Source organism: Anomaloglossus baeobatrachus, chromosome 2 (genome assembly GCF_048569485.1).
Source record: "Anomaloglossus baeobatrachus isolate aAnoBae1 chromosome 2, aAnoBae1.hap1, whole genome shotgun sequence".
Classification (NCBI taxonomy): Eukaryota; Metazoa; Chordata; class Amphibia; order Anura; family Aromobatidae; genus Anomaloglossus; species Anomaloglossus baeobatrachus.
Window position 1 is genome coordinate 475,896,402 of NC_134354.1, and position 22,581 is coordinate 475,918,982.

Consider the following 22,581-nt stretch of genomic DNA (forward strand, 5'->3'; position numbering starts at 1 on the left):
ACGCAGTCTCTCAAAAATGCAGCAGTTTATTAGTACAACATAAACTGCCCTTTCAAATGTAACAAAGCCTCTCCTGGCTTAAAGGAAAATATAACATCCACATACCGTGGGCTTCCAGTCCAATTAAGTGTCCATAGTGGATTCTCCACACTCTGGCTCCAGCCAGCGAACACAAATCACTTTGGTGCTTCCTGCAACCTCCAGCCCTCTCCAGCCAGGCTGCAGTATTTTTCCCCAGCCCTCACCGGGACTGATTTCCAGGAGTCTCTCTTCAGTCTTGACACAGACTGAGATCTCCAGCACACATCCTCCATGTGCAGCACTCTCAGGCTCCCTCTGTTTCTAAAACTAACAGTCTCTTAAAACCCAACCGGATACACCCACAGGTGGAGGCATGTGATTCTCCAGCTCTGTCCATCACACTGGTCACAGTTTAAAGGGAACCTAACCCTTAATTACAACCCAAGTTCTGTGGAACTACAAGTCCCACAGTCACACCTTCAGTTCAATATCACAGGGGGATCCTTCTCCACTGCGACCATCCACAACATTGGTGGTCGCTACCTCACATATCCCCCCCCTCTGTTCACACTTGTAGGGTTGAACATTTGATAACCCACAGGGGCCCTGAGACAGGGCATTAGTGTCACCTTGCCCTACAAGTCGAGAGGGCCCTCTCTGATAAATTCGAGCTTTAGCTCCTGACAGAAAGTCGGTCATTGCCACCAGACTCGTCTCAGTCAACCTCCTTGTCAGGTACGCCCCCCGGTCAGACCTATCTCTCCATGACTGTCTCCAACGGCTAGTGTAGTAGTGAAAGTCTCTTCCAGTCGAAACTACTGTCTGGTCTGACTCCGAGCTATCTAATCCACTAGAAGGGCTACTGTCTGGGCACCTCAGCACTGAGCGGATAGACGATCTGCTATATCTAGACCGTACATAAAATTGGCAATTGATATATCCACATGATTCTTTTCAATTCATGCTATATTAGGATTATATCTACAATAATAAATCAGTGGATATCTCTGGACAATCTAAGGACAATCGTATAACTAATTAGAAAAAAGGGAGAGAGAAAACGACAAAAGTCCTGTGCATTACAAATACATTTTTTATTGATAAGGTCAGGGAGATAGACACCACAAGGTGCAATATAAAAACAATATCATGGAACACTAGATGACCATAGACACAATCGCCATATAAGCAAAAGAGTTCATGTGCAAAACCACAATGATATCATAGAGGAGTAGTAAATCAATATTTATGAAGGCAGGAGGCCGTAAGGGCCCCTGGACGAAGGCGTTGCCGAAACGCGCGTAGGGCGTGTTTGGACTTGGTTGACCTCATTTACGTGCAGGTAATTACACGGCGGCACGGTGGCTCAGTGGTTAGCACTGCAGTCTTGCAGCGCTGGGGTCCTGGGTTCAAATCCCACCAAGGACACCATCTGCAAGGAGTTTGTATGTTCTCCCCGTGTTTGCGTGGGTTTCCTCCGGGTGCTCCGGTTTCCTCCCACACTCCAAAGACATACAGATAGGGACTCTAGATTGTGAGCCCCAATGGGGACAGTGTTGCTAATGTATGTAAAGCGCTGTGGAATTAATAGCGCTATATAAATGAATAAAATTATTATTATTATTATTATTATCATTATCCTTCTTATCTTATCCTTTGGAGATTTATGAGGGTCGGCCGCCACTGACACCTAGTGGTTGGTTTTATTATATGCTCTTTGCAAGTTATACAAGCCCTTATCTATCAGCTACTGACACCTAGTGGTCGGATTGATAATATGTCTCAATCCATCACCACTTACGGCCTCCTGCCTTCATAAATATTGATTTACTACTCCTCTATGATATCATTGTGGTTTTGCACATGAACTCTTACCCTATGGTATATGAACTATATATTTATAAGTATCGTGCGGTGTGAACTAAGGATATTATTGATACCTGCTTCCTATATGGCTTTTGCTTATATGGCGATTGTGTCTATGGTCATCTAGTGTTCCATGATATTGTTTTTATATTGCACCTTGTGGTGTCTATCTCCCTGACCTTATCAATAAAAAATGTATTTGTAATGCACAGGACTTTTGTCGTTTTCTCTCTCCCTTTTTTCTATATCTAGACCGTCTGCATTCTCTTTTTGCAGATTTACTATGGCTTGTTCTGCCATGGCGTCTTCGGTTGTCATCGCTCTGTTGGTGTGTTTTCTCAAGACCATCCTTCGTTGCAGATACATCACTCCCTTCATCCATTCCTTTGGAGTTTAGAGTAGAGGACTTGGACCATTCAGAGTCTATGCTATAGCCCAAAGTGTAGTTAGGTCTTCCATGACCTTGGTTCCTTTCATTATAGGACCTACTTTCTCTGCCAACTGAAGCAACACCTTTATCAGGTGGGCAACCCTTCTCCTGGCCCCAGCCTGAAAGCGGTCTCCACCTCATACCCACTTGATGGAGTTGTTCTGCAATATTCTGCCTTTTTAGGTTCAACTGCCTTAGTTCTTCCAGGTAACCCAGGCGGTACTCTAGTAGGACTCGTACATTTCCAACACACTCCTTTGTTCCCACAATGACACATGGGACCATACCGACTTCACAGAGTATCTTGGCTTCATTATGAATATCAATTCTTACTCTCGTCACACCGGACTTGTCAACCATCTCCTGCATGACTCTTCCATTTCTTCCAATCAGCTTCTTAACCAGTTCTCTGGGCACTTGTGTGACCTCCTCCACAAACTCCAACAACCTTCGAGCTGTCTTGACTGCTCCTGCAGTTTTCCCATAGATTCGGAATGTTCCACTGGTTTTTTCCACTTCAATAGCTGTAATACCTGGAACCTTCCTGGCTTGCTGAATGTTACTTCTCAGCGCTCTTATTGCAAGCCCAATTAATGGTTTCTTTACAACCACCACTTCCTGAAACGCTGCGGCGAGCCGCTTCATATGCTCCAATCGTCTGGTGTCTTCTTCCATCTTTGTAGAGATGAGCCACTTCGTGCGAAGACACTGTAGGTGCATGCCACTCAGGATAGCCACCCGCTTCTTTGTGACATCACTTACAGAGCACACCACCAACCGACAAGACTCTGGGACAAAGTACACTTTATAGGCTCCTACGGCCGTCTTGAATTTTTCATGTACCGCCTCACTGGCACAGGCTTTTCTCAAGTCTGCAGTGACTTCTACCATGCACGTAAAGACTGGCCGAATTTCTTTACATGTAAGGCCATCGGACCATTCCTTGGGTCTTCCATATCCATCCTCTTTTCTTATCACAGGCTCCACCTTTGGAGTTGCATTCTCCTCAGGTTTTTCCATAGCCTCAGAGCCTTTGAATTTTTCCTCATCTTTGGGCTCAAGATTCTCAATCTTCTGTACCAAGTCCATCTTTATGGCCTCCATCTTGGTCTTACCAGTAAGTTCAGTTAAGCTCTCAGCTGCTGATGGGACTTCTGGGCTAAATTTCCCTACTTTAAGGGTTCTCTCAATTTCTGCAGCTTCAGCCATCTCTTGGGACTCTGCAGAATCTCCCTCAATTTCCTCTTGATTCTCTGCAACTTCAGAGGCTTTCTTGCACTCCATACCTTCAACCTCAGATTCTCTGGGGTCTACAACAGCTTTTGTGCCGTTTGCACTATTATTCACGCCAGCACTGGTTGGATCACTGGTCTGCTCACCATGACCTTTGTGGATTTTTCCTCCACCAACAGCCTCCAGGATTTCTTCTCCTATAGGGTTTTCACTCAACAGACCATCAGCCTCACACCAGGAAATCATAGGGGACATCACCACTACTGTTTTTGTCGGCTCCTTTTCTGCACTTTCACCCTGCTGATTTCTGCCGTTACAATGTGTCAGTTCCAGCTCAGACTCATCTTTCTTTTGAATGATTTTACTGTCCAACACTACATTAGCGGTTGCTATTGGCAACGTGCCTTTCTCAACCTTCTCTGCACACTCAGATTCTGGAAGGGAATCCACCCTTTTGGCAGAACTACATGACACTGTCTCTACCTGGACCATATTTTCAGAGGTTGTAGCTCGCTCCGCCTCTCTACGCCTGTTGCGCCTTCGGCGACGGGAGGAGGTTTTCCCCTGTTCGCTCATCAGTACGTCACTGTACTCGTTTGTCACTTTAGTAGAGTTAGTGTATTTACTGGAGTCATCGTCACTCGCCCTGGTGTCCTGGACTAACATGTTCCCACCTAACCAGGTGTTGGCTCCCTTTTCTGGAGCTCCCCTGTCACTAACGGTCATATTGTCATTTATTTTCTTATACATCATGTCACTAAGTTGGGCATGTCCACCTTTTTCTTTGCTCCCCACTAACTTAGGACAGTCACCTTTAGGGGGTGCTATCTTCACCTTACCACACACAGCCACCCCACAAGGACTCTTTTTAATCTCCCACTGTGGTGGAGCTTCCTTTGGACTGTTACGGCTCTTACAAAAGCACCCGGACACTTCCCCCTGCTTCCACAAGTCCACAAATAATTTAGAGTCCCAACCTATAATAATTGGGTGCTGTAAATCTGAAACTACACCAACATCATGAGAACCAATGTCCGTTTTTGTCTTAATGACCACACTGGTCATTGGGTATTCTTTATCATTATTGTGGGTACAGTTGGCGTGGAACTTCTTTCCAGGAATCAGATAGACATCAGATGTGGCCCTCACCAGGGTCACCAAACTCCTTGAGTCTACAAGTCCAGTTACAGATTCCCCATCCACTTCCATGGTACACAGACGTGGCTTCTCGTCAGATGGGTGGTCTATACTGCAGACAGGACACTTGCAGCATGAACACCTTTGTGCTTGACTACTGTCCATCTGCGCCACTGCGCCCTTGTCTATGGGATGCTCCATCCCCTTTTGGGCAACCACCCCTTCATGGGATTCCACCCCCTTTTGGGCAACCCAGTCCCCAGAGGGTACATTCCATAGCCTTTCCATGGAAAACGCATGTCTCAAACCACACAGTACCTCTGTGCCCCAGGTATCCTTCTGGGCACCCTGTGTGTGCACTGGCCCCACAAGGGACTGTACCCATTTGACCAACGCCACCAAGTCCAGACGCTCTGCCAGCGACTCCCGTCTCCGCTGCAGCCCATTCTACTCTACCTCCTGGCGGCCAGTGTCCTGCAGTTGCTCACCGACCCGCACCAGGTACTTTAACAGTATCTCATCCACACAAGCTGCTCCAGTCATGGTCACTCAGCTCCCACGGACCTTCGTGGACCCGCCGATCCACCGCAAGCCGCTTGAGTGCGCCGTGAACTTTCGTGGACCCGCCGATCCACAGGCAACACTTCCTTGCAGTGTGTAGACAGCAGAGAAAAAAAAAACAAAAAAAAAAAAAACAAAAACACCTTCGTGGACCCGGCTGATCCACAGGAACAACACCTCTGCAGTTGTTAGACGTGCTGCCTGGATTGCTGCCCGCTATCTAGCACCATATGTGAACATTGCTTACCGCAACCCGGGGGTTTTACTCGCTTGCAGCGGTGCAGGGTAGCTGAGGCATACACAGGCAACGCAGTCTCTCAAAAATGCAGCAGTTTATTAGTGCAACATAAACTGCCCTTCCAAATGTAACAAAGCCTCTCCTGGCTTACAGGAAAATATAACATCCACATACCGTGGGCTTCCAGTCCAATTAAGTGTCCATAGTGGATTCTCCACACTCTGGCTCCAGCCAGCGAACACAAATCACTTTGGTGCTTCCTGCAGCCTCCAGCCCTCTCCAGCCAGGCTGCAGTATTTTTCCCCAGCCCTCACCGGGACTGATTTCCAGGAGTCTCTCTTCAGTCTTGACACAGACAGATCTCCAGCACACATCCTCCATGTGCAGCACTCTCAGGCTCCCTCTGTTTCTAAAACTAACAGTCTCTTAAAACCCAACCGGATACACCCACAGGTGGAGGTATGTGATTCTCCAGCTCTGTCCATCACACTGGTCACAGTTTAAAGGGAACCTAACCCTTAATTACAACCCAAGTTCTGTGGAACTACAAGTCCCACAGTCACACCTTCAGTTCAATATCACAGGGGGATCCTTCTCCACTGCGACCATCCACAACATTGGTGGTCGCTACCTCACAACATCTATAACGCTAAAGATGACGAGCCATTCTGTTACTCTAAAGCCTGAATAACAGATATGGCCAGCATACACCAATAAAATGATAATGGAAGGATCACTATATACCACAGCAAATTTGCTGTTCTGAATTCTGGGAAATTTGGATTTCAACATTTGTGAATGTTAAGGAGAAATGTTTCTTTCGGGAAGTAAAAATGAAAGTTAATAAAGATCAGCAGAAAGCAAAAGCAGAACTGACAAGACTTCCCTTATGTGAAATAAGAGCACAAAGTTCCCTAGAACTATAGGTTTGTGAAAGTGGAGAGTTACTAGTATCAAATGTCACATATAGCGTTTGCTTTGGACAGATGCCAGCATTTTATTGACCTGGGGACAGGCAGCTCTGCATAGTTCATTTCCTTTCCTTGAATGCAATACAATAATACATCAGTTTGTTTAGCACAGAACAAAACATGGGTGGTTAAAGGGTTATTCCTACCTCAGCTTTTCATGACTGAGTCAGAAAAAATTCTATCCAGGAATAAAAAAAACTGAAGGCGGAGCCACGGAAACAGCAGAGAGCAGCAAAGCTACACTGTGCAAAACGTCTATAGAAAATGAATGAAAACCGTGCTGTTCCAGAAGCAACTGTGTAAGTCTCCTTCACACGTCAGTGATCCCGGTACATATGACGCCGTTTTTATACGTACCGGAATCACAGAATCACGGACAAACGCAGACCCATTACAATCAATGGGTCTGCACACACACAAGTGATTTCTCATTGACTGTTTATCCGTGTGGCACACATGCAAATCTGTTTTTCTCCGGCAGCACTGATGTCACACGGACAATATAGTGGTGTGATCCAATGTGCCACGTACCGGGGAAAACACTTGTCTTTGAAATAAAATACATTTCTATACTCACCTGTCACCATCGCTGCTGTCTTCAGTGCTGTTGTTTCTTGCTTCAGGGCACGCTCATTATGCTCATTGCATATTCACTGCTCCGAAGACCGGGAGGCAAGTGTGACCGCAGCGCCAGAGACTGCAGCACCCTGGACAGCAGCGCCGGGGACAGGAGAGTAAAAAGTTCCTGATCTCCATGTGCTATCACGGATAGCACACGGAGAACACATGTGTGCCAAAATAACGGCACACAGAAGGCCATACACACCTTCAACACGTTAGTAAGAAACGTGAGTGTCTTTCACTGATGTGTGAAAGAGGCCTAATATTGTGATGTTCCAAGAGATCTGCAGATGGGGCTCTTACGCAGAGGTGGATTTAAATTTTCTGGCAATAGGGGCAGAAGTTCAGTTTGGTCTGCCATCAATCTCTGCTCAAGCGGTTTGAGTAGCTGTCATATGACCGCTCATATGTGATTTGCATATTTATAGTCACATGCCGATGAGCTGCTTTTCCTAATGTTCTCAATGTTTAGTGAAATACTACAGTACAGCCCCTTCTTCACTGAGAGAATTAAGAAGAAAAGCTAGATGTCACATGACCGTAAGTATGAACATGACATGTGAGTGGTCATGTGATGACTACTGCAACCAGCAAGCAGAGCAAATCCTGACAGTGAGTATATTACATGCTGTTAGGTTTGGGCATGCTACAGTGCTTAAAGAGGATCAAACACCAGGATCTTCCTATATAAACTAAACCCAATGCTATACTGACACTATCATGCTGATTCTATACATACCTTTAGTTGTGAGATCAGATGTACACTTGCCTAAATTTCAGAAGGTAACGTTTGTAAAATGCATTGTTATTTGTTTGATAGCACCTACAGAATATATAATATGTGGGTCGGGTTTTGCTAGTTATTCCCTCCCCTGTCTGCCTGTCCTTCCTCCCCGTCTCTGTTATTACTGGGGGAGGATGGAGGGAGTAAGGACAGGTAGGCAGATAGGGGCAGGAATAACTGGCAAAACCGAACCCACATATTATATATTCTGTAGCTGCTATCAATCAAGTAACAGTGCATTTCACAAACTTTACTTGCCTGTATTTCAGAAAGTATACAGTACAGACCAAAAGTTTGGACACACCTTCTCATCTCTAGAACAACTATTAAGAGGAGACTTTGTGCAGCAGGCCTTCATGGTAAAATAGCTGCTAGGAAACCACTGCTAAGGACAGGCAACAAGCAGAAGAGACTTATTTGGGCTAAAGAACACAAGGAATGGACATTAGACTAGTGGAAATCTGTGCTTTGGTCTGATGAGTCCAAATTTGAGATCTTTGGATCCTACCACCGTGTCTTTGTAGAAAAGGTAAACGGATGGACTCTACATGCCTGGTTCCCACCGTGAAGCATGGAGGAGGAGGTGTGATGGTGTGGGGGTGCTTTGCTTGGTGACACTGTTGGGGATTTATTCAAAATTGAAGGCATACTAAACCAGCATGATTACCACAGTATCTTGCAGCGGCATGCTATTCCATCCGGTTTGCGTTTAGTTGGACCATCATTTATTTTAACCCCAAACACACCTCCAGGCTGTGTAAGGGCTATCTGACTAAGAAGGAGAGTGATGGGATGCTACGCCAGATGACCTGGCCTCCACAGTCACCAGACCTGAACCCAATCGAGATGGTTTGGGGTGAGCTGGACCGCAGAGTGAAGGCAAAAGGGCCAACAAGTGCTAAGCATCTCTGGGAACTCCTTCAAGACTGTTGGAAGACTATTTCCGGTGACTACCTTTTGAAGCTCATCAAGAGAATGCCAAGAGTGTGCAAAGCAGTAATCAAAGCAAAAGGTGGCTACTTTGAAGAACGTAGAATATAAGACATATTTTAAGTTGTTTCACACTTTTTTAAGTATTTCATTCCACATGTTTTCATTCATAGTTTTGATGTTTTCAATGTGAATCTACAATTTTTAGAGTCATGAAAATAAAGAAAACTCTTTGAATGAGAAGATAGGTCCAAACTTTTGGTCTGAAATGTACATCCGATCTCACAACTAAAGGTATGTATAGAATCAGCATGATGGCACCAGTATAGCACTGGATTTAGTTTATATATGAAAATCCTGGTGGTTGAGACTCTTTAAGCGGGCTTTACACGCTGCGATCTCGCTAGCGAGATCGCAAGCAATTGTACCCGCCCCCGTCAGTTATGCGACACGGGCAAATCGCTACCCGTCGCGCACAACCTCACTTACCCCCGTCACATTCACTTACCTGTCCTGCGACGTCGATCTGGTCGGCGAACCGCCTCCTTTCTAAGGGGGCGGGTCATGCGGCGTCACAGCGACGTCACACGGCAGGTGTCCAATAGAAGCAGAGGGGCGGAGATGAGCGGGACATAAACATGCCGCCCACCTCCTTCCTTCCGCATAGCCGGTGGAGGCAGGTAAAGAGATGTTCCTCCCTCCTGCGGTGTCACACATAGCGATGTGTGGTACCGCAGGAACGAGGAACAACATCGCTAATAAAAAGAAAACGATTTTTTTGTTTTAGGACCACCTCTCCGAGGCAAACGATTTTTGCTGCTTTTGCAATCGTTTTAGGTCGCACATAACTGTTACACGTTACGATATCGTTAATGACGCCGGATGTGTGTCACAAACAACGTGACCCCGACGATAATTCATTAACGATAGTGTAGCATGTAAAGCCCGCTTTAATGTTATATCTAATCATTTCACCACCCAGCAATTTTCCATTTTTTGTTTTTTCCAAAAGACATAACTTTTTTATTTTTCCATCAATATAGCCATTTGAGGGCTTGTATTTTGTGGAACGACATGCACTTTAGAATGACAGCACTCATTCTGCCATATAGATTACTGGAAAACAGGGAAAAAAAATCCAAGTGCGGTGAAATTGCAAAAAAAGTGCAATTACACAATTGTTTTTTTTGTTTTTTTATTTACCATGTTCACTATATATTTAAAGTGACCTGGCAATATCATTCCCCAGGTCAGTACGAGTTCATAGATATCAAACATGTATATTTTTTATTTAATTTAATTGGTGAAAAAAATTTCTGAAATTTGTTAAATTTTTTTTAAAAAAATTGCGCTAATGTCGCCACTGTCATTTTTCGGGATCTGGGGCTGTGTAATGGCTTATTTTTTGCATCCTGGGCTGACGGTTTTATGTATACTAATTTTGGGTAACAGCGATGTTTTATCACATATATCACATGTTATTGCAATGTTGTGGTGACCAAAAAGGTGTAATTCTGGTGTTTTTTGATTTATTGTTTTTTGTTACACCCTTTACCAATCAGAATAACTTGTTTTATATTTTGATAGAGCTGGCATTTGTGAAGGCTGTGATACTAAATATGTGTTTTATTTTCTTTTTATTGTTTTATTTTCACTGGTTAACAGCTGCGGTTGGATTGGGTATCCACCCGTGCCCGTTAGCTGCACATGTCGGTTGATCACAGATCAGGCAACATGTGAGGGTATCATTCCACTTGCGTATGACTCGTGCAAGTCTCAGATCAGTATCACCAGGCACAGCCACACGCTCTCCGGACACGAGCACCTCAGCTGCATAGAAATATATGCAGCCGACCCGCTTCTGTCGAAGAGTGTGCGGCTGTGCTGGGTGATACTGATGCGAGACTCGTACGAGTCATATGCAGTGGAACCGTACCCTAAAAGGAAAGAAGTGGGCTCACTGTTTCATTCTAATAGGTAGTTGTAATGTCAGCTGCAGCCTCTTGTACTTCTCGAAATCCCCGTTGAAAGCGCTCGGCGTGGAGAGCAGGATAAACATGAGCCACGCCTTACTGCCATCTTTGGGAGGCAGAATGAACAAATCAATAGCGGTTGAAGAATTGGCTTTATTTATTTTTTACACCATTCACCTTGCAGTATACGTGATTAGGTGGCTTTATTCCTCGGGTCAGAACGATTACAGCAATAACAGATTTATATAGTTTTTTAAGGTTTGGCTATTATAAAATAAAAGTTTTTTGCATCACCATATTTTGAAGGCTATACTTTTTTTAGTTTTCTGCAAACAGATTCATGTAAGGGCTTGTTTTTGCAGGATGAGTTGGAGTTTTTATTGATACCATTTTGGGCCACATAATATTTTTTGATCGCTTTCTATTCTGCTTTTTATGATGCAGAATCAAAAAGAAACAGCAAGTCAGGAATTTTCTTTTTTTCGCGCTGTTCATTGTGTCATAAAAGTGATAACACGGCTTGTTTCTTTGGGTCAGTACGATTTTACAGTGATAACTCATTTATATAGTTTTTTACTTTTTGCCGTGTTTACATCATAAACACTATTTTATAGGAAAAAGATTTTGCATTGCTGTATTCTGGGAGCTATAGCTTTTTTAATTTTCCGCTGATAGAGCTGTATGGCGGCTTCTTTATTGCGGTACAAGATGATGTTTTCAGCTGTACCATTTTTATTTATTTACTAGCTGAAGTACTCGGGCGTTGCCCGGGATAGTAACTGTCTCTCTGTCTCACTTCGAGTTTCTGTCTGTTTCTGTCTGTCTGTATCAGTTTCTCTGTCTGTCTCTGTATCAGTCTCTCTGTCTGTCTCTCTCTGTCTCTGTGTCTCTCTGTCTCTCTTTATCTCTGTGTCTGTCTGTCTGTCTCTGTCAGTCTCTTTCCCCGTCTGTCTCGTTCCAGGTCTGTCTCTTTCCCTGTCTGCCTGTCTCTGTCTGTCTCTTTCCCTGTCTGCCTGTATCTGTCTGCCTCTGTCTGTCTCTTTGACTGTTTGTCTCTTTCTCTGTCTTTCTGTCTCTCTCTATCTGTCTCCCCACCGACATCTTATTACCTCACACGTAAGCTTCTTATACTAAGAACTTATGTTGTTCCTATATCAACCATTCACAGCGCCTATTAATAACCTAATAGCTCCCAGCTACATTGACTTTAATGGAGGCAGGATTTTTGGAGAGTAACTGTAAAGCGTGGAGTAAAATTTTCCCATCCAAACATAGTCTATGACGTTCCCTGAGTCACATGGAGTGTCTGTGCAAAATTTCGTAATTGTAAATGCGACGGTGCGGATTCCTTTAGCGGACATGCACACATACACACACACATACACTCAGCTTTATATATTAGATGACTTTTTGATTGCGTTTTATTCCAATTTTTTGTCAGTTGTATGATAAAAAGACTAGTGTGACTGTTTTATAGATAGCGCTGTTATGGACGCAGCGATACCAAATGTGTACGTTATTGTTTCTTTTTTTACACATATATAAGTTTTATTGGAATTTTTTGGTTCATTTTCTGATTTTTTTATACTTTCATTTTTTTTTTTTACTTTTTTTATTTAGTCCCTATATGGGACATTACCTTTTGCTGCTGTGATCGCAGCTGCGCTATACTGTAATGAACGATCATTGCAGTACATTTCACCTGAGAAAGCTACATTCAGAAGCTTCAGTGATCATGCTACAGGTTTCCAGTAGTCTCGTAACTCGGGGTCTTCGGGTCACCGTGGCGAAGATCGGGCCCTCATGATTAGATTGCGGGGGCACCAATCGGAGGAGAAAGGGATCGCAATCCCTCTCCAAATCCCCTATGTGCCGTGATCATTATCATTCCTGGTATTTAGGGGGTTAAGCAGCCAGGGATGGCGCGGTGACCATTCCTAGCTGTGAGTGTCGGGGCTCGGCTGCTGGGAAAAGCATAGTCCCCCATGTGATTGCCAGGACGTACCTATATGTCCTAGGTAGGTAAGTACTTGCAATCCTGAATGTATAGGTATGTCGAAGGCTGTGAGGTGGTTAAATAATTTGATGTAATTGTACTAACCTGGAGAATCATATTGCCAGGTCAGTTTTACTGTATAGTGAACATCTATATATATAATTGCCTTATTCTGTCTGTCTGTCTGTCTTGCTCCAAAATTGTGCCGTTACAGTGACAACTTTCGGATTGGCCGCCGGGCTCGGCCTGGCCCCGCCCACCCCCACGGATTGGCCGCTCGCCTCGGCCTGGCCCCACCCCCTGCATGGATTGGCCGCTCGCCCCGACCCTCTGCACGCATCGACCGCTCGGCCACGCCCCTTCCCCCGAATTCAAACGAAGCCCCGACTCCCCCAGCCCAGACATAACCTTGCGATGCTGGGATCGTGACGGAGCCGGTGTACGCTGGTAACCATGATAAACATCGGGTAACTATAGGAAGCGCTTCGTATCATGGTTACCAGCGTACACCGGTGCGGTCAATAATGAAGTGTCATGCAGCGGTGAAAGAGTTAAAGACACTGCAAGACACTTCATTATAGGCAGCGGGCACCCCCAGAAGAGAGAAGAAAGAAGACCCCGCAGTCATACTCACCAGACGCCAACCGGGAGCAGGTGAGCGCATCAAGGTCCTGCAGCGGCGGAACACGCACACACGCACACACATAAGAACAGACACACACACATCAGATCACACTCATTCACTCTCACACACACCTCACACACACATCAGATCGCATCCACACACTCACAACATCCAGTAATATCGCTTACTTCTCGGCGGCGATACTGTGCGTGCAGTGACCTTCCAGGACCTGCCGGAGGATCACATTGCCGGAAGCATGTGGTATCTCCGGATGTTGTGAGTGTGTGAGCACGTATGTGCGGTATCGTCAGTGTGTGTGTGCGTGTATGCGATCGGATGTGTGCGTATGTGCGATTGGATGTGTGCGTGTATGCGATCGGATGTGTGCGTGTAGGCGATCGGATGTGTGCGTGTAGGCGATCGGATGTGTGCGTGTAGGCGATCGGATGTGTGCGTGTCGGCAGAAGGCAGAGGAGCACGGCGTGCAGCACAGCTGCTGGCACCACCCACCGGAGGGCACAGGGAGAAGTGGGGTGTGAGTGTATGCGATCAGATGTGTGCGTGTATACTGTCTGATGTGTGACTGTGGAGCACGATGGGGAGTGCGCAGCATGGGGGATGGAGCACGATGGGGGGTGCGCAGCATGGGGATGGAGCACGATGGGGGGTGCGCAGCATGGGGGATGGAGCACGATGGGGGGTGCGCAGCATGGGGGATGGAGCACGATGGGGGGTGCGCAGCATGGGGGATGGAGCACGATGGGGGGTGCACACCATGGGGGATGGAGCACGATGGGGGGTGCGCAGCATGGGGGATGGAGCACGATGGGGAGTGCGCAGCATGGGGGATGGAGCATGATGGGGTTGCACACCTCCCCCCAAAACACACACACACCGCCACACGTACACCACACACACTGGGAACCACAAACACCGCCCTACACAGACACCCACACACACAGACAACGCCGCACACACACAACACCCAACACACAAACACCGCGGCATACACAAATATACGCACATACCGCGCAACACACACACATTGCACAAAACATAGCTCCCCCCAAAACACACACACGCACCCCACACCCACACAAACCGCGCAACACACACAGCACCACACACAGACAACACTGCAGACACACAGCGCTCCACAAACAACACAACGCAACACACACAACACAACACACAAACAACACCGCTCTCACCCCCCGCCACACCCAGACAACACCCAGAACATGTACAGCCCCTACACAAACACTTGGCAACTACACACAACAACATCTATATATATAACAAAACTACACAATACGTAAATTCTAGAATACCCGATGCGTAGAATCGGGCCACCTTCTAGTAGTAAATAAAAGTGCTGAAGCATCGCTCTGAACAGCAGAAGCAATTGGATAGTGTTAGCTTCAAGTCTCCTAAAATCAAGAAAAAGTGTAAGAGAAAAGTTTTAAAAAAATATGCAAATATAAAAAAAACTAAAAAACAAAAAAAACCCCACAAAAGTTGAAATCACCTCCCTTTCGCACTATTGAACATAAAACAATAAAAATAAAAACTACACATACTTGGTATCGCCAAGTTCAGAAATATAAAATACATTAATCTGATCGGTAAAGGACGTAATAAGAAAAAAAATCAAAATTCCAGAATTACTTTTTTTGGTTTCCGGAGCATTGTAATAAAATACAATAACAGGTGATCAAAACATCGAATCTATTTAAAACTGGTATCATTAAGAACATCAGTTAAAGACACAAAAAATAAGCCATCACTGAGCCCCAGATCCCGAAAAATTAGAACGCTACGGGTCTTGGAAAATGGCGACAAAAGCGCAAATTTTTTATTAGTATTTTGCGAATGATAGTAAGTACATGCTGTAACATTTCCTTTTAGTCTATGTGCGCACAATGCGTAAGTTCATGCGTTTACGCTGCGTCTAGCACTGCAATGTAAACGCATGTGTCCTGCGTCCCCAGCACAATCTATGAAGATTGTGCATAATCCATCCACACGTTGCGTTTGTGAGCACAGCGATTTGCATGCTGAAATTTTGATCCAAATCGCTGCGCTCAAAAAAGCAACATGTCACTTATTTGGTGCGCTTTGGCAGCATCCAGAGCGCATGAAATCAGCATCTATTCTGCAGTCACACTGCATCCATTACGCAGTATTTCTGCAGCGATTTGAAGCGCACATGCACTGCCAAATCGCTGCAGATTTTTCAACATGGACACTACGCAACGTGTGCACATAGCCTTACCCGCTTATTTTGACATATAATGATTAAAGAAACCAAGATGTAGCGCCCAGAGAAAGGGTACTCGGTCCCGGGCGGTAACAAATGGGAATGTCACTCTGTTCGCCGTTGCCCAGTCCCGTGCTCTGGGCACCTTTGTTAATGGGTGTTATTTAGGGTATGTGCGCACGTTGCTTTTTACCTGCTTTTTACCTGCTTTTTTGCTGCTTTTTCTTCTGCGCTGTTTAATGCCAAAATGGATGTGTTCTTCTATTCAAGCAAAGTCTATTGGAATTTGGGTTTCTTGTTCACACTATGTTGTTCAAAATGCTGCCTTTTTGTGGCAGAACTTTGGTCAAAAACTCAGCTTTGCAGTGCAAAACCCAAATGGCAAAAACAATTGACATGTTGCTTCTTTGAAAAGCTGAGTTTTTGACCAAAGTTCTGCCACAAAAAGGCAGCATTTTGAACAACATAGTGTGAACAAGAAACCCAAATTCCCATAGACTTTGCTTGAATAGAACACATCCATTTTGGCATTAAACAGCGCAGAAGAAAAAGCAGCAAAAAAGCAGGTAAAAAGCAGGTAAAAAGCAACGTGCGCACATACCCTTACAGGGGAGATAAGAGTTTTTATCATGTGACGCCACCTGCGGGTTGTGGTTAGAGATGGAGAACCGCCGCTGCTTAACGTAGATACTCCCAGGGCTGGTGGTAGTGGCAGCTGTGATGGTAGGCCCTCCACTGCTAGGGCTGTGCCTAGGAGATGTAGTGGGGCAATAATGGAGACCACACCAGGTTGTCTTTAACAGTCTCTACTCACTGTGGACCCAGGGGTTGCTGGTTCAGGTCCCAGGAGGACCAGTGCCAATGTAGTGACCCAGGATGCTCTGTCCCTGGCACTCTCTGTAGATTGAGTCCCTGTAGTGTGGAGCGTTTGGGGACCCTGACTATCCCTTGTGGGATACAGTCTCCTTCTCCATACGGCGGGCAGTGCGAACCCTGTGGGCAGGTAAGGGTCCGAACCCCGATCCTAGTTTACTACTGATGCCCCCAGATTATTTGGTTCGGTGAAGTCCGTGAAGATGTCCTCACCGGGCAGGTATTTGCCAAACAGTGTAAAACTTGTGCTTGACCTAGGGCCCTGTGCCCCATGCGTACTCCGGTCCCAGCGGTATCTCGGTACCCATCCTGGTGACCCCTCTCCTGTGCCCCCGGGGTCACCGTTACACGGACCCAGCTCAGGCACGTCCGCACACCTCTCCTGTGTGCTACTCGACTCTCTCCTCACTACTGACTGACTACCCCTCCCACCAGGCTGGCTATACCCAGGGACTCGTTCCCATGGCGACCATCCCCTTACGTGGTTAACCCTCTATGCCCAGGGTGGAGAGGAGAACTAGGATTTAGATAGTGTTTTGGTGGAAAAGGCACTGATACTCCAGGTCCGAGGGGGTAGGTCCTGCATCCCCAAGAGGATGCAGTTCCCTGTAGTGCCCTGAGGGTTTCAGGGGCGCTACAAATAAATATGGTAAGATTTAACATGTATAAACAAGTATAACCAATACATTGAAATGCACCTGACTGGATGAATGAACGTGTACATCCGGACCCCACAAACACCGTGAACATGTTTATTCACATTCGAAAACTCAATATATGTGAATAACTCCCCCTCCTCCACACTTGCTATCCCATTCTCTTATACCTGGTCCCCAGCTCTTCTGGAGCCACTCTCCCATTTTAATATGCATCACACTATACATTAATGTAGTTTAGAAATGACTCATCTTAATAGCTGTTAATGGCACGATAGTCTAGAAAAGTCTAACCATTTCCCCCAGGACACTTCAAACTGGAAACCTTTATCCTTCCTGCTGGCAATCATATGTTCCATAATACAGTTGTGCTGCATTTTCATTATAATTTCTTGAATGGACGGTACAGACATTTGTTTCCATTTATTCGCAATGCTAGCTCAAGCTACTGTCAAGAGGGCGGTAATAACTGCATCATCATAGGTCGTGGTTTCTAATCCTAAAGACAGCAGAGCTGTTCCCAGCCCCAAATCAAAGGCATAGCCCAGAACTTTACTCAGTAATTGTTTCACCTCTCTCCAAACTTGTTGGATTATCCCACATTCCCGCCATATATGAATTAACGAGCCTGGAGAGTTCTCACACCTCCAGCATGTTTCTGAGGGATGAGGGAAGATCTGGTTTAATCTTATTGGTGTATACTGTAATACCACCTATAAAGAAGCTTTCTGGAGGTCTCTAGATGATTAATGCAATGCGACATCTTTTTATGCAGTTGGAACGCATGCACTCATTGCTCCTCCAAGTAAGGCTGCTTTCACACTTGCGTCGTTTGGCATCCGTCACAATGCGTTGTGTGACGCATGTGATGGATGCGTTGTAAATAGTGTGATATAAAGGCAACGGATTACTGTGAAATAACGCGTTGCGTTAAGCCGAGTGAGAGAGCGAGCCCCTATCATCACTGCCCACACCGGCACTACCGCCCCCATCATCACCACACACACCTGCACTACCGCCCCCATCATCACCGCACACACCGGCACTACCGCCCCCATCATCATTATTGCACACATCCCGGCACTACCGCCCCCATCATCACCGCACACATATCGGCACTACCTCACCCATCATCACCGCACACACCTCGGCACTAACACACCCATCATCACCGCACACTTGTGTCGTTTGGCATCCGTCACAATGCGTTGTATGACGCATGTGACTGATGCGTTGTAAATAGTGTGATATAAAGGCAACGGATTCCTGTGAAATAACGCGTTGCGTTAAGCCGAGTGGGAGAGCGAGCCCCCATCATCACTGCACACACCGGCACTACCGCCCCCATCATCACCACACACACATGCACTACCGCCCCCATCATCACCGCACACACCGGCACTACCGCCCCCATCATCATCATTGCACACACCCCGGCACTACCGCACTCATCATCACCGCACACACACCCGCATTACCGCACCCATCATCACCGCACACACCACGCCATTACTGCACCCATCATCACCGCACACACCCCGGCACTACCGTTCCCATCATCACCGCACACTTGTATGCACTACTGCACTCATCATCACCGCACACACACCAGTACTACCGCACCCATCACCGCACACACTACCTCAGTGATGTACCCGCTGACAGCGCGACTCACTTCAGTTGCTGCCTGGAGCTGACAGAGAGCGGTCGTGTTCTACGGCCGCTCCTGTCAGCTTCATGTAGCAGAGCTGAAAGCGTCGTGGGACCTCGTTTGGATTACGTCGGACCTGGAGGGATATTTGGGGATTAATAAAGTGGTGAAAAAGGGTGTTTTTTTATCTTTTATTCCAAATAAAGTATTTTTTCGAGTGTATGTGTTTATTTACTTTCACTTACAGGTTAATCATTGGGGGTGTCTCATAGACACCTGCTATGAGTAACCTAGGACTTAGTGGCAGTTATGGGCTGCCATTAACTCCTTATTACCTCGATTGCCACCGCACCAGGGCAATTTGGGATGAGCCGGGTAGAGTCCCGGGACTGTCACATCTAATGGATGCGGCAATTCCGGGCAGTTGCTGGCTGATATTTTTAGGCTGGGGGGGCTCCCCATAACATGGGACTCCCCATCCTGAGAATACCAGCCTTCAGCCGTGTGGCTTTATCGAGGCTGGTATCAAAATTGGGGGGGGGACCGCACGCCGTTTATTTTATTTATTGTACTGCACGATATAGATCCGCCCACCGGCGGCTGTGATTTGGTTGCAGTGAGACAGCTGTCACTCAGCATGGGGGCGGGTCTGACTGCATCCAATCATAGGCGCCGGTGGGTCGGGGAAGCAGGGAATATGAGCTGGAATAATGAGCGGCCAGCATTTTCAAAAGAGAAGCAGCCAGAGCAGTGTGACAGCTGTGCAGCGCCGCGCCCGTGATCGGTGAGTATGAGAGAGGTGGAGTGAGGGGGGTGAGAGTGAGGGGGGGTGGGAGAGAGGGGGGGTGGGAGTGACGATGGGAGAGGGGGGGTGAGAGTGAGGGTGGGAAGGGGGGGGGGAGAGACCAGGAGTTATTTTAAACAATTTAGGTCGTTCTGCTGAACATGCTGAGCATGCTCAGTAGAACGTGACAGAATCCGTCAGCGTATTCCGCCGCATAGCGCATAGCAGCGGAATCCGCCACCATAGACAATCAATAGACACCTTAGCGGATTCCGACGGAATCCGTCAAGGTGCGTTATTTTAACGACCCAAGAAATGCTACATGCAGCGTTCCCTCCGCCCGACGCTGCGTCATAATTACGACACAGTGACGTCCAGCGGATGCAACGCAGACACTTGTGTTACAGTGCGTCGTCAATACAAGTCTATGGAGAATAGCGCAGTGCATTAACGGACTGCGCTATTCTCCATAGCGGCGGATTGCGCTGAATGCAAGTGTGAAAGCAGCCTAACAAGTATTTAAATCTTTTTGCCATTTTTTCCACATATGGTAGAGAGTGTGGGGGCTGCACCAAGTTCAGGGCCTCATATGCCACTGAGATCCCTTTAGCCGAATCTTTATTAACTGTAAAGAAATTTTAATTTTTGGCTATTAGGGTGTCCTGCTCTGATGATATGCCGGCTATTAGGTGCCTGATTTGGAGATATTTATAAAAATCCCTGCTGTGCACTCCATATCTGTCAATGATATCTGAGAAATTCATTAGGACCACCCCTTTCATAATACAACCCGTCGTAGATATGCCTTTTGATATCCACTCGACTATATTGACAAAGGGAATTACTCTACTGATAGCCGACATCGGAATCTTATTGATCCTTGTAGGAATCAACCTGTGCCCAACTGTTCGCGATAGCCGCATATTTGTACCCACCTGCACTGTTGGATAGTCTGGAGTCCTCACCTTTTTCGTGAGGCGGTAAATATATATATACTAGCTGTACTACCCGGCTTCGCCCGGGTTAATAACTGCTGTTAACAAAATAGAATGTATTAACATTCCCGGGATGCAATGTATAAATAGAATATATTAACACCCGGGATAGTAACTGTCTCTGTTTCTCTCCCATTCTCTGTCTGTCTCTCCCTCTGTATATATCTTTCTGTCTCTCTCTCTATCTTTGTCTGTCTGTCTCTGACTGTTTCTGTCTCTTTCTCCGTCTGTCTCAATCTCTTTCCTTGTCTGTCTATCTATCTCTGTCACTTTCCCTGTCTGTCTCTTTCCCTCTCTTTCTCTGTCGTTCTCTTTCCCTGTCTGTCTGTTTCCCTGTGTCTGTCTCTGTCTCTTTGTCTGTGTCTGTCTCTTTACCTGTCTGTGTCTGTCTCTTAACCTGTCTCTCTCTTTCCCTGTCTGTCTCTTTCCCTGTCAGTCTGTCTCTTTGTCTGTGTCTGTCTCTTTGTGTCTGCCTCTTACCCTGTCTATGTCTGTCTCTTTCCCTGGCTGCATTGTGACACGCCAACATTCCATATAAGGGCGTGGCTGCGCATTCTTCTGAAGTTCTGGCTGCACTGTGGCTCCCAGCTCCATTCGCTTTAATGGAGGTAGGTTTTTTGGCGAATAACTGTAAAGCGTGGGGTTAAAATTTCCCCTCGAAACATAGCCTATGACGCTCTCGGGGTCCAGACGTGTGAGTGTGCAAAATTTTGTGGCTGTAGCTGTGACGGTGCGGATGCCAATCCCGGACATACACATACACAGACACACACATTCAGCTTTATATAATATATATATATATATATATATATAATTAAATATTTTGCACCATTTGTCCTCTATAGCCTCTGTGTTGCACTGTCTATTGCAGAATGAGTTAACTGAGAATCGGTCAGCGAGCCCGCTATGGTGCCCTGTTTTTGAACCTCCTGTCTTTTTCTGAGCTCCTCTCAGATGATCTGACAAGTGACTTCATTAAAACTGAATGTGCAGGGAAATTACAGCCTGTAAAAGACAAACGTGCAGAATTTGTAATGAACCCGATTGGAAAAAGGATTTTCCCAAATACAAGGAGAAATAAATAAATAAATCAATAAATCAGCCCCTTGAGCAGGAGAAACATGCTGAGGTTTCCGATCCCAGGGGATCACATGGCAGAGCAGAATTGGAGCCTCTGCCGGGCTGTTATCACTGAATACATTGTGATTACCTTTATTTCCTGTTAGGACAGTTACATTCAGGGGAATAGAATAAGAGGAGAGTATGCCTTCATAGACAACGCCAATAGAGAGCAGCCCAGCTGGTGAGAGCACTGCCCGGCAAACATTAAACCTCCCGGGTGTGAAGCAGCCCAGCTCTCACGAGACTTACCAGCCACGGAGCATGAGCAGTGCAGGGCAGAGAATGCCATCTGTCCATCTAAACTGCTGGCAACTAACACCAGCCAATAGGAAAACAGTAGCAGAGAAAACTCCTCCCCCATGCAGAGAAGCTGCTCGAGAGCCAGAAATGACAGGGCTGACACCGGGAGCTCCGCGGCAGGCAGACACTGAGCGCAGAGAAAGTGACAGCAGCCACAGAGAGCAGGAGCTGGGAAACCCTGCACACACCGGATCACATGAGGCACTATGTGTGCACACAGGTACTGTCCCTCATCATCCGTGCAGAGCAGGAAGGACCGGGACGTGCTCTGATAAATGAGGCAGGACTGGGACATTTACTAATACAGCAAGCAGGACCGGGATATGCACTGATACTGCAGGCAGGACCGAGACATGCACTAATACAGCAGGCAGGACCGAGACATGCACTAATACAGCAGGCAGGACCGAGACATGCACTAATACAGCAAGCAGGACCGAGACATGCACTGATACTGCAGGCAGGACAGGGACATGCACTAATACAGCAGGCAGGACAGGGACATGCACTAATACAGCAAGCAGGACTGGGACATTTACTAATACAGCAAGCAG

General features: G+C 46.4%; 1 protein-coding gene across 4 annotated transcripts in view; it reads left to right on the forward strand.

The window, feature by feature from the left end:
* The first annotated feature begins 22,095 nt into the window (after positions 1-22,095).
* The window catches only part of CAMKK1 (calcium/calmodulin dependent protein kinase kinase 1), a 445,750-nt gene continuing 445,264 nt past the window's right edge, over positions 22,096-22,581 (forward strand). For all 4 annotated transcript variants that reach the window (XM_075336377.1, XM_075336378.1, XM_075336379.1 and 1 more), the window contains exon 1: positions 22,096-22,247. The gene's annotated coding sequence lies outside the window, so the exon portion shown is untranslated. The remainder of the gene's footprint in view (positions 22,248-22,581) is intronic.